A 9481-nucleotide genomic window follows, 5' to 3' on the forward strand; every position below is an offset into this window, starting at 1 on the left:
AATAGAGAATAAGCCACAAAACTTCTGAAGCTAGAACATAAGTAGAAATAACACCATTCTCTGATAAATGATTCCATCCATTTAAACTTTCCAGAATTAATTCTAATGTGACCAATATTCATTTTCATTGTTTTAAAAGTAGATGTATCTAGTAAGCATAGTTTTACTACAAAAAGAGAGAGAGAATGAATATGCAGGTTTTATTCTTTCAATGGATTAAGATTATTTTTAACAAGTAAATTATTTGTGTATAAAATTCAAATTGAAAAGAAGTGTCATTTTTTGTGAAAATCAGTATCTTTCATACCTTTATACCACATAAACTTTCACCTTCTGAGGTCCTTTCACAAATATGTCTTGTAACTCCAGGGTCTACAACCACATTTATGGTTTTTAAAGGTCACAGACTATAACACTCACACCGACTATCTTTTTAATTTTGATAAAATCTCAAGTGATTCAAAATTTATAAATGAAAATAAGAATTGTTAATACATGGTTGTATGACGGCTAAATAATATGTTCTATCCTAGACTCATAAAATAACTTGACCCAAAGAATAATTCAGTGACAATTGTTAATATTACATGGTTTACCTGCTAATGACATAGCATCTCAGTGAATCCATCTAAAAGCATTGCCATATCATTGACCATTCTTTGTCAACATTAACCTTTAGAGAAAGTTATTAAACTCTAACCCTAGGTACAGGTGTGAAATACCTGTTGAGTTTTTTGGTCAGGAAATCCCCAAAATCACAAAACAATGCACGATCTTGCCATATATATACATATAAACATATATATATATATATTAAAAATACTTTATAAGAACATAGTTCTGAAGACATCACATACTTCATTGCCAAGTATAAAGAAATAAAGTTGTAAGTGAGGTAGAAGGATTCTCTTAGCTAACTTCCATTATTCTGGAAATACAGGGTGCAAAGAAGGAAAAGCCTTCAAAGATATTACCTATCTGTGATTCTATGACTAACAATAGCAGCTTTTCCATGGAAAAATATCCACCAAAACATTCCTAGCACAACTAGTATGTAGGTAACAATTACTCTCTGGAACTGACCTCTTCTCCACAAGAGGGAATTCTTCCCTAACAAACAATGAATATATTTACACACACACACACACACACACACACACACACACACATATATATATATATATATATATATATATACATACATATTTCTTCTTTGATACAATACAATCTAACTAGAGTTACCAATTCCTCCAAATCTCCCAGTGGTCCCCCTCACATTCCCTTTCCCCAATATCCAGTCCTTCTCCATTTCTCTTTATAAAAGTGTAGGTTTCCCAGGGATAGCAATAGAACATGGCATCAAAAGTTACAATAAGACTAGGCACAAACCCTCATTTTAAATCTGGATGGGGCAATCCAGTAAGAGGAATAGAAAGCCAAGACCAAGCAAGAGTGTCAAAGAATGTCAGAGACACTCCCTACTTCCACTGTTAGGATTCACACAAAACACCAAGCTAAAGACATTACATATATGCAAAGAATGCATCCCAGTTCCACTCAGTCCCAGTCTTATACTTATGGCTATATAAAAAAAAAAATAAAGTAAAAAGAAAAGTTTCAGAATTTGTGTGCAACTGCTGATTATGCAGAGGAATAGAACTCTATACCCATCATCCATACAGCATTTGGTACCTCACTGTCAGAAATCCAAAGCCCTCTTCTGGCTTCTGAGGGCACTTGGACATAAAAACACATACATAAACACAGGCACACAAATATAAATAATTGTTTAATCCTAGATAGCAGCTAAGAAGATTTAGGCCCTTTGGTCCATAGCCATAAACAAACCTTTTTTTTTTCAGCCTAAACCAAATAAGTCTATATTTGTAATTATCATAGGAGAATGCTGAAAAATATGACTGCTTCAGGTGACTGATTATTCAGACATTCATTACATAAAAGTACCCACTCTAAGTTTCAGGTATCAATGCATAGGAAGTAACAGAAAGAGTTTAACAGCAATAGAAAAGAAAGCTATGAAATAATGTCTTCTGCATATTCTTAAACAATTTACTCATGGCCATTCTACTGTTTTGGATGAATACAAGAGGTCTATATAAGTAAGGCATAATAGTAATGGACCAGGGAGAAACTCCTGTTCTCCCTGTTCCATCTAAAATATTATCTATTGATGGATTCTAGGAGAGGTACCACTTTCCTCAAGTGGGTACCCAACATGGAACCCAACAGACTCCAATGAAGAGTCTCAAAGCCATGATTTTAGAGACTGTCCTGATTAAATTCAGTGATTCAAAGGAAAAAGATGAAAAGATACATTTAGAAAAGAGGTATTGTAATATGAGTGGGGGAATGATTAGAGTGAGTGTGATAGTTACAAAAATCAGAATATATTTTGTACATATATAAAATTGTCAAAGAAGGCTATAAAAAAGGATTTGAAGTTTTTTAATTACAGTAATTTTCAATCACTTAGTGAACTAAAGTATTCTGTAAATTACATACTTTATTATACTAATTAAGCTACCCTATGTCCTTTGTTATATATGAATTCATATAGATTTGATTTGACTTATCTTTTGCTGTTAAGCATTGATATTGATAGTTCTTGGTGAAGTGACATATTGAATTTAAATTTGTCCTTCTGATAATGAAGGGGAATATCACAGAGTATGGTAGCATGGGAAATTGTGACCTTGAAATGCTTCACACTGGGTAGAAAAAGAAAAGATTGTTCATTTTCACATCAAACTTTAGTCCAGGATAATTATTCTAGAAGCATATATTTTTGCCTGTCTAAATATTACTAAATTTATTATTTAGCTCTTTAATAGTTTTAAAGCAATAACAATTTTAGCTCACATGCCCAGGGGGAAAATACAGTAAGATGCTTTCTATTTTCAAGGCTGACACCTTAGTGAAGTATGGCAGCTTTAAAGACTGAAGGAACCATATTCACAATGTGTTCCCAAATGATGTGAGGAGGTAAATTCCCTTTAAAAATAGAGGACCTTTGCAGAGATAGTAAGCATATGTTCAGAGTGAGATTTCATGCTCAGTAAACTCTTTCCAGGCATTAGCGACAATCATGCTTGTTTTCATAATATAATCATGTGTATACATAATATTTATGTATGCCTTATGAGGAAAAGATGGCGAATATGAAAGTTAAAACAGGTCAATTGTTTAGTTTTAAAAGTCACAATTGGTGTTGATTAAATATTTTCTTTGACTTACAATGTAAATAATTTCTTATATATCATTTTTTTCATACTAACATTAGGGTTCATTTGGTAAATATGTAACAATAAATGCTTTTGGTTTTGAGGAGATAAAAATTATAATAGCATTTTACAGGTCACATATAGGCGAAATATCTGTAAAATACAAGAATAGTAACATGTATATTAAATAATAAGTCTTTAGTAAGTGGATTGGGAAGTATTGCCAGGTCTAAATCAGTCGGACATATAACATATCAGCTACATCGATTTTGTCATGTTGTCTAACTTCTATAGTCTCATTTTGTTAAATTTCTTTATGGGAGTAATAGTTGTAGCATAAAGTTTGTTAATCTGAAAATTTATTTATACAGCAAACTCCAACAATGATTTTGCTATGCTAATAAGTATATAGTTGCATTTTCATAAAAATTCTTTTCAAAAGATTATTGTCTGATTAATATTAATAGTCTCTGATTTGTTTAACACTGATTGCCTAGTATAGTATTATAGGATACTGAATAATGATATACAGTAGGCAAATTCAAAGCTGACAAAAATAAAAGACAAAAGAAATATGCAAACAATATGTTTGTCTAGGATACACCTAAGATATATGAAACTAATTTACATTGAATTTCAAAGAAGTTGAGAATCCTCTTTTAGAATGATGATTCCTAATGAGATATTAGCATAAAATATATTCTGAAAACAAAGTCCTTTTTCTTCCTCTGCAGTCTTTGTTAACTGGGCATTTTGATTTTTGTGAAGTAGTCTGTGTTAAATCTGTGTTAAATCTTCTACTAGCCCTAAAGGGGAAAAATTTCAACAAACAAACAAAAAACACTTTGAATGTAAGAATTCAGTCCACAGTATAGGATTCTTTTATGTGTGTATATTGGATTGTTAAGAATATTATGTACTAATGTGGGGCACAATAATAATATGTTATAAAAGAAAGAATGGCATGCTCCATAGTATGACCCTACTTCCCTAATGCCAAACATACAAAATCCACACTGTGTTTATATATATTTGGGCACAATTTTTAAAATGTCATAGGACTTATGTTAAAAGAAAAGCCAGGATTATATTGAGTTCAAAATACATTTACAAAATGAATATTAGATTCTAAATTGCATTAATTTGCACAAAGAAAGTGTAATTGAAAAAAGATTTACTGATGTTGATATTTTTGAAGCTCATCATTCAAATCCTGTAATTAGGTATTTTATGAATCTTGATTATATAACACAAAATATTATTTTAATAATAGGTAAGGGAATTTTATTTTCAAGTTGTGAAGTTGACTTTGTGTAATATCCACTATACTATATAACCTTCTTTATATTTAAAGAGGCCAAAGTCAGCATGTTGTAACAGTATACATTTTACTTTGATCTTGGAGTACAGGAAGAGAGAACTGGCTATTGTAACTGCAAGTGAATACTCAAGAATTCCATGTATGTAAAACAGTTTCAAAATTATGACCCCAAATCCTCCAAGATCAATTTCTGGTATGTTTTTGATGAATGAGCTACAGCTTTTTGAATGGAAATCATAAATTATTGTGAGACATTTTCCTTTAATTATTTCTTTAATATTTTAAAAGTAGAAGGGCCTTCTGTTTCTTTCTGTCTTAGGGTTTCTACTGATGTGACAAGACATTTTGACCAAAAAGCAAGTTGGGGAGGAAGGGGAACATTTGGCTTATGCTTCCACATTGCTTTCTATCACTGAAGGAAGTCAGGGCAGGAATTCAAACAGGGCAGGGTCCTGGAGACAGGCGCTGATGCAGAAGCCATGGAAGGGTACCACTTACTGGCTTGCTACCCCTGGCTTGATCAGCCTGCCTTCTTATAGGACTGAGGACCTGAAGCCAAGATATGGCTGCACCTGCAATGCACTAGGCCATTTACAATTGATAATTAATTAAGAAAATGCCTTACAGCTGAATCAAATGGAGACATTTCCCCTACTGAGACTCCTTCCTTTCTGATGACTTTAGCTTATGTAACCTGACATGCTAAACCAGGCAGTACACCTTTATATAATTGTTGTCTCATTTACCAGGCTTCAGTGATGTCTGTGAGTTCTGTTCCTGGATGTTGCTTGCTTCCATTTAATGCATATTTTATCACAAATCAAATCAGTGCAGCTAAACATCTAATTTAACTTACACAATATTTGACTGCTGTCATTAATAATTTCTGCTGGATCTGCTGCTATAAGTTTATAGCATTAAGAAAATTACTATAATTGCATGAGCAACTTTGTCACGATGTTTTTTCTTGGTGAAAATATATGGAAAAGAGACATTAGATAATCAAAACAACCAGAATGCTTGATGTGGTAGTAGAGAGATGAAAATCAATCTTCACAATATTAAGGAAGTCTTGATTTATGCTCCTAGATATATTTCCAATATGAATTTTATTTGACAATGCAAAAGGAAAAGAAAGAAATGGAATTGTTTCCACGCCATCAAAAAAGGGAAAGCATCCATGATTTCTTTTACAAAGATAATGTTAGGGACCTGTGATGAGTAAGCCATTAAGACTATTTGTCCAAAGCAGTTATACACTTACTTTGCCAAAGATTTTCTATTTTTGCTAACTTTAGTTTCTTGGCCTATTCATTGTTCTTTGGCTTCGGCGACAAAGACACATTTAAATTTCAGAGTAAATGAAACACTGTGAGGTGACTAGAAAGAAAATTAGCTTAGGGTCAGCAAGGTTTGCAGAAACTGAGACAGGAGTAGAGGTTGCCCTTCAGCAGTCAGGAGCATAGGTAGATCTCCCTAGCCCAGATTCAGGATTCTTGTCTCCCTGCCTCTTACCTAGCTTTTCTAGTTCACCCCACAAATGTCTGCTTCTTTCCTCTACCCATTTCACAAGCTAACAACATGAATGTTTCAGCATGAATTCATTATACAAAATAATGTCTTTTTCATACTTTGATTTTATTCAGCTTCTTTGATATTCTCCTATATCTGTATTCCTTCCACTTCTCCAAAAGGTCCTCATAACTTTTCTACTCCTAATTCCATATACCAAAGAAAATATGCAATATCTGATATCCCTATGTCTGAATATAAGTTATTGAGATTATATAATTATAGTTATTTTTTAATCAGAGTTAGGTAACTCTACTTTGTTCACATGAAATAGTTTAAGTACTGTTCACGAGTCCTTGGTCTTTTTCTGTCCTAGAACTGATTAACAGTGATTAAAGTGGTCATGTAGTTGATGGAATTTGAGATAATGGATGATTCTCTTATACAGAACTGTCTGTCAAATAGCAGCTAAGAAAATAGGTTTCCTGTGTACTTTGAGATAAAGTCTACGACACTGCAAGTTTTGATCAAAATAATTTTGATTTTATAGGAAATCAGAGAAGAAATGTATTAATTATTAACAGAAGATTAAAAAAAAATTAAATGCCTGAATTCCAAACCAAATGCAAAGTATGTCCTGAATTTAATACCAGGGCTGACCAATTTCCGGATTAGATATTATTCATAAATTTAAGTAATTCAATCCCAATATTAATAATCTATGCCAAAATAACATAGATGAGTTTTGTCCCATAGAACACTAATTTGTAAACAATTTATAGTGAAATAATTTGTATATTTTAAAGCAAGTTGTATTTATTTTGTGGTGGTACTAGGCATCAAACTTTGAGCAAGCTAAGGGAGTTTACTACAAATATACTTTCATCTCCCTAAGTGGTCAAATATTAGAACCTAAATAACTAAAATATATTCAGCATTACTTATCTTGATTCCTGTCCAAGAATGTTAATTATGTTAATTAAGCTACACTTCTCATTCTCAAGATCACTGTATTGGTCAGCTCCTTTTTAGCTTTATGAGAAATTAGAATAATAAGTGGAGAAATAATGCCAGAAATATCTCAGATTTAGGTTGCAGGTTTGTGAAGCTTGGAATGAGAATTACAAAATATTTTCCTCTCAAAGGGCATTCCATAGGTCTACCTAGTAAGTTTCCAACAAAGCAGCAATATACAAGTCAAAGTATTAATGACCTAGCAAGTTAATTTACATATCCTGATTGAATTACAAAATCCTTTTCTGGTCATATGATTCTCAAAGAGTTACATGGATTATTCTTTTCCATAACCAATTAAAGATTTTAAGGTCCCATCTAATGAGGGAGTTGTGATGTTGATAGAGATCAGAAGCCTCCTATGACTTACCTATAAGAGAGTTATGGGACCTGTTGTTTTATTTGTCAGTAGTGAAAACATAAAGACGCTTTATGCCAAATAATATGTCCAAATCCAGCACCTCTCTGGATTTCCCAAGCCCTTCCAGGGCACCATATAGTATCAAGCTTAAATCTTACTGACCCTGTCTGTACCAAAGTGGCTTGTGCCACCTATCTTCCCTGACCCAGCCTGCCTCCTCTTCTATCCCCATTTCTGAACCTGCCAGTGAGGTTATTGCACCAAATCCAGCCCAACATCATAGTCAACAGGGGTCACCGTAGCCTGGCATTGTACCCACCACAATACGTAACAAGAATCTCAGCTTCAGTTACTAACCACAGTCAAGTTCTTCTGTTCCCCCTAAGTGTGCAGCATCTTCTGTCTATATGATCCTTGCCTCCCATATCCAGCCAGGGACTGTAAATAGAGCACCAGTGCCATGAGTGATGCTGGCAGTTCACAGACTGTAGCCAAATTGGCTCTTAAAAACAGCTGGAAAAGATACACTTGGAGATATTACCTAGGAAATTTCCTGCTCCTTTCCTTCATAAACTTTCTGCCTAGTGGAGCCAACAGCCAGTTCATCTACATGGCAGCTTGGAAGAAGTCGCACAGAATGTCATTGACAGCCAAGGATAATACAGTGCCTCACTTATGAGGGTCAAACCCTTTGTGTCCAGAACTAGATATTTCACCCATCCCTGGAAGCAAGGAAAGAATGGTAAGATCCTCTGTGTGACTTCCAACCAGAAAAAGTCTCTAAAATATGAGCACACCATCCAGTTGAAAATGCTTTGGTTTAAGCCCTACATCAGGAACAGGGAATTGAAGAGTGATTACAGCAGCAGACAGCACTCTCCCCTACTACAACTCCAGCTTCATCCAGTGTCATTAACAGAAGACAGTCATGAGATATCATATACTTCGACAGGGTCCACAGTCTCAGAACAGTCTCTAACATGGTATACCCTCATCTGCCCAAATGCTGTACGCACATCTGCTGACTCCATGCATTTAAATCTAGTTGTTTGAGCCAGGTGGCCTCCTTGGTATGAAAGGTGTCAACACTGCACGTATGAACACCAAAGAACACAAAGCACTCAGTTTGGCAGACAGGCAGTATGAATACCTTTTAGACATTGTCACTCACGAGTTTATACCACAGTCCATTAGTTTACAGAAATAAGGGCTGTTCAACTTGTTCTGCCCATACTTGAATTCTTTACCAATTTCATGTATTGCTCTCAAATTCCTTCGCATGCAGTTCCTCTACTGGTGCCTACCATACAAGGAAAGAAAAACAGAAAAAAAATTGACAAAATACACATCAAAAAAAAAAAAAACAAACAAAAAATAGGCCTGCCCTGCCACCTCCCCTTTATTTCATACTGCTCTCATCTGCTGTCCTGATGCTCTCTCTTCTCTCTTTGATTTCCTTTAACAGTGAGGTAGATCTTTGCCTCAAATAGAGGTCACAGAATGAGGTCCTGGGGAGAATCTAAGCCCTTTGATGTTTGATTAGAAAGTTTGTTCATACTATAATTATTCTGATTTTTATTTGTACTGTGTGCCTTCCTTTTGTCCTGTGGATGATTAAGACCCCTCATCCTCTATATTCTTTCCTTCCCTATCTCCCTTCTGCTAAGGCTTCCTCTTTAAAAAATGCAAGTGATATACAGTTCAGTGATCCCATGCAGATTGCAATAGATCCACAGAGGTCAATTAAGACATAAGTGAGAAGGTTAGGGACAGAAATTTTAAGTGCACTTAACTTGAGTTGTGGAATTGTAATGATCAAACAAGTAAGAATAGCATTCTCCCAGCTAGGATCTGGACAGTTTTGGAATCAATGTTTTAGTAATGTAGTTGGGATGTTTAAGAATAAAGAAAAGATCTTGAAGAGGGAAGCTTAAGGCAAAAGAAAAAAAAACCTACCTGTAGGGAGATGGGGGTTGGGGGTAAAAAAAAAAGTTTAATAGTGTCCTAAAGAAGATTGCAGACTGCAACTAA

The 9481-nt window shown here is 34.3% G+C and overlaps 1 pseudogene; it reads left to right on the forward strand.

The window, feature by feature from the left end:
• The first annotated feature begins 2274 nt into the window (after window positions 1-2274).
• On the forward strand, window positions 2275-8657 carry LOC127221008 (transcriptional repressor p66-beta-like; annotated as a pseudogene).
• Window positions 8658-9481: the final 824 nt, after the last annotated feature.

The sequence above is a fragment of the Phodopus roborovskii genome, unplaced genomic scaffold (genome assembly GCF_943737965.1).
Source record: "Phodopus roborovskii unplaced genomic scaffold, PHOROB, whole genome shotgun sequence".
NCBI lineage: Eukaryota > Metazoa > Chordata > Mammalia > Rodentia > Cricetidae > Phodopus > Phodopus roborovskii.